We start from the raw sequence: 4,224 nt of genomic DNA, 5'->3' as shown, positions 1-4,224 counted from the left end.
CCCCCCCCCCCCCATCAACACACATGCAGCTACCCCCGACATGCCAGTTGTTCTCCAGATGCACGCCAGATCCAGAGACACATGTCCACCCATCACCTCCTGTATCTGGGCAGACACATGTTGTGATGTGAGGAGGTTAGCCAGCTTGAATCAGGCCACTGGCACCTGACACTGGTCATCAGCACAACAGCTGTCCAAACCCATTGCTGGCGGTTGCTGAACGTCTGCATATGTGTCGGAGACTGTTGTTTGCCTCTACTTGTGGCCGCACATGACCTTACAGTGGGAGATTCTGACACAGTGTTGGGGCTGGGGACGTCTACAGTACATGGGTTAAGGGGGATCTGGATTTCGAGAGTGTGTGAACACTGGGTTGTTTCTTCTTGCACATTTTCCACTCGCGATCACAATGTGCTGCATTCACACTATAGCCATATGTGAATTAAATCATAGAAGGCAAAGTCCTTCCTGGAATCAGTGGAGCAGTTGGAAACAATAGACTGTGGAAAAAATTCAAACACTAAGATTGGCACCCAGGTCATTTATATAATAAAGACCATTGTTTTGTCATTGTAACTGCAGAACTGCGTTACGCAGACACTTTACATTCTAACAGAGATGGGGACTCGAGTCTGAGACTTGGACTCGATTGGCACTTAAGTCACACTAACAGCTGACTTCAGACTTGACTTGCGAGCCAAAAGACTTCAGACTTGACTCGGACTTGGACTTCCAGACTCGTCAACAACCTGTTTTCATGCAATTATTGCTTTTTAAATCTAAATTCATTAATGTATTTCTATTTTCTTTTATTGGCGCATATACGTTGGGGAAACGTATATGACAAGCTGCATTTCCCCTGCCCTTTGCCATAATGTGCAAAGGGCATTATGGCACATGCTTTATGCTCTATGTGCGCGCACTCACATATAAAAGGAAAATGCATCAACACCAGCGACACCAAGTCCTCCCGGAGTTGTGCCTTTTGTCATTAGTTTTGCTTTCAATAACTTCATAAACAGTGGCAGTAAGCAAACTGCTACATTAGAGGTGTGTGTCACCAAGAGAAATGATGCCGTATGAACAACGACGGACTTCATCAGGCATCTCAAAACGCACCCAGGTCAGTCACTTGCGTTGTGAAAGAGACATCAGCATCGTCACACGTAACAAGTTAACTATTACATAGTGTTGTGTTTATGCTGAGAACAGGCAAATTGCTTTTTCTTTATAGTTAGTAGTTGCTGAGGCTCAGAGAGCCGTGTTGCACAGGAGGAGGGACGCACAGCTCTATGTCCCCAGGAACAAACGCTGTGTCATGTAGGCAAACCCATGTGAAGCCTAATCAATGGATGATTTGTAGACTGTTAAGTAAACAAGGTGTAACCGGTCCACCAAACACTAGGGCGTCTTGACTGTCTTAATTCTGCACATATTTCTGTTACTCTAGTCCTTTTTACTAGTTCATTATTTCATCCATGCGTGGCGCAGAGGACCCGAGCCATGGAGATGCTGGCCTCACTAACCTCTCCTCCTCTGAGTTGGATCTCCCTTGCGCTGGACTCAGTTTCATTGAGGCTACTAACACTTAAATTAATAGCATTACATCAGTGCGTTCAAACTGCTTATTGTGGGTTAGTTGGACTTACACTGAGATGCATGTGGTTCTGTAACTGGTGTGGCGCTGCCATGCTCTTGATTTCCACTTCGACAGACAGTTTTTTGAGTAAAAGAGACTTTACGTTTAGCATATATCGCCACAGGTAACGAGCTAACCATCACAAAGAGTTGTCCTAATGCTGGAAACAGGCAAATTGTATCTTTATAGTATCTTTATAGTATCCCTATGATGTGACAGACTCAGGTTAATACTTCAACAGGTCCGAGGGCTAGAGGAATCTGTTAAGTAGACCCAATAAAGTTATCCTACTGATTTTTATACTGTACTGTATGGATGGTAGCTACAGGACATGCTTTGAATTCATCATATTTCACAATACAGTTTTATGAACAGATCAGGTGGCCAGAAACTTGAGACTTGACCTTGCCCCTCAAAGACTTGATGAACAAAAATTACTTGTGAACATCTCTGCGTTCTCATCATTGCCCGTGGGAGCCAAGCTCATTTCATGTGATTATTTGATATAGACTATTTATTAAATGACCAAAAAAACATTTATTTTAATTATTTAACCTTTATTTATACTCAAACGGGATTCATTTTCAGTGATGACGAGTTTACATCAAGTCATACAAAAGAAAACAGCAAAATGACCAATAAGCATTAATAAACTAAAAACAGTTTAGAAAAGATCAACTGTTTAAAAGCTGTATCAGATGGGAGTACCTCTAACCTTAGAGTTTGTTGCTCATTGGGACATTGAAGTAAAAAGACAGTTTTTCCAAGATCCAAACGTTTGCAACGTACCCTATGAGTGAGCAAATATTTGGATCTGGTTTGATAGAAACCAAGATTCCAATGTAAAAGAGTCAAGACATAGAGAGGAAGTTTACCACTAAGGGCTTTAAAAACAAACAAGTCCCATGGTTAATATATGAAATCAACTATATGTGATATATAACAAGATACACTATGAAATTACATATACTATGATTTATATATAGCGTTGGCAATATATGAAATGACTAATGTCCTGATAGAAGATTCATGCCATGTCGCCAAATCCTATCACCATGGCAATTAAGGCTTCTCCCACTGTCTGCGCCAAGTAACACATTTTACATGATCGAAGTTATGAATTAACTATGTCAACATAATGGGTAATATACAGTAACAGGACGTTTTAGGAGGGCCCTTTAAATTAACCTGCAAACCTTTAATCCCCAAACCACTACAGGTACAAAATAATAATTTTGGCATAGCTTAGTCTAAAAACCGTGGATATCGCCATTTTAAGATGGGCATGCCACACACAACCAGCAAGCACATTAAGTTTCCATAAAGGCAATACCAAAGTCCGACTCTGCAAAGGTTTTATGTGAATTAAAGCTATCTCACAGTTGATAGGTTTAGCTGTGATCTTTCCTTTTGTCTCTTGACACAGACAAAGCCTTCCAACTTATCAAAGATTCATTAGCTCACTAATCCATCCATCTCGCTCTCCATGCACATCGTCCATCCATTAACAATGAGCCATATTCCTCCAGGGGATTGCTGAGATAATGCCCTGCTCAAGGACACAGGGGGTAAAATATATGAAGTGATAGCCCACGAGGGAATTGAACCCACAACCACAATGGCACATTAGCAGCAGCTGTCTCTGATAAGTGATGCAGAACAGTATCATTTCAGCCTCCGTGTCGGAGGTGGCAGAGATCCTGCTGTTGTAATTCAGATCCCTCTGCCAGCGCTATAAAGGACTATTTCTGTATCACTCCATCCTCATCTGATGGTGTGCTTACTTTAAAAAAAAAAAAGGTTTTACTTTTTTCCTCCAACATACTGTCCATTTTTCTCCTCCTATAATAAGAAACACCTGGGGAATTCAAATGAAAATGAGTCTAGAGGAGACACTTTAACATGTAGAAGCCAGTCTAAGATAGTAGTCCCATTAATTCATTTTCACACTAATGCATTCATTTCCTGTGTGGCAGTAAAGAGGAATGAAAGGAGGACTTTTCATGTACTTTAGATGAAAATGTTTTTCAAATCACGTTTTTTCAAAAACTGAATATGCTCACACATTTGACATTCATTTGAAGATGTGCTACCAAGTGTGCTTTTGATACCATGCATGGCATGTTCTAAATATATTTTTGCCAGTTAAAGTTAACTTCTAAATAGGCCGGATTTTATCAAGCCCTGTCCATAACCTATTCTTTGATTGTTCTGGATAAGCTAGCTGTCAAAAACACCCCATTAAGCTCCATTAAAACTCAGGTCTCCTAAAGCACAGTGGTATTGGGTCCCTTGAATTGATTTAACTTGACAATGTTAGCTCAAGGCATTGCAATTAATTATAACCACTTTTACAAATTAATCTTATTTTTGACAAATGTGACAAACACATGCACACGTAGATGCTTGCTATGATCTACGTCTGTCATTTCACTTTTGCATCTACTTCGTAGGTGTGTCTCTTTTCTCTCTCTTCCTCTCTGTGGAAAGGCGTCACAGAGATAGCCCTTTCTTTCCCAGGCTGATGTACACTAATGTACTAATGGACAGAAGAGATAAGGAGAACTAGGGGAGAAGGACAGTTC

General features: G+C 40.7%; 1 protein-coding gene and 1 long non-coding RNA gene across 3 annotated transcripts in view; one reads left to right on the top strand and one right to left on the bottom strand.

Annotated features, from left to right (window-relative positions):
* The window catches only part of LOC117947256, a 12,243-nt gene extending 11,116 nt beyond the window's left edge, over window positions 1-1,127 (top strand). The window contains exon 3 of the long non-coding RNA XR_004657199.1: window positions 956-1,127. This is a non-coding gene — a long non-coding RNA (uncharacterized LOC117947256). The remainder of the gene's footprint in view (window positions 1-955) is intronic.
* Window positions 1-4,224, bottom strand: part of plxna1a (plexin A1a) — a 239,102-nt gene that overhangs the window by 175,258 nt on the left and 59,620 nt on the right. The window lies entirely within an intron of this gene.

Source organism: Etheostoma cragini, chromosome 7 (genome assembly GCF_013103735.1).
Source record: "Etheostoma cragini isolate CJK2018 chromosome 7, CSU_Ecrag_1.0, whole genome shotgun sequence".
Classification (NCBI taxonomy): domain Eukaryota; kingdom Metazoa; phylum Chordata; class Actinopteri; order Perciformes; family Percidae; genus Etheostoma; species Etheostoma cragini.
This window is presented reverse-complemented; position numbering and strand designations above follow the sequence as displayed.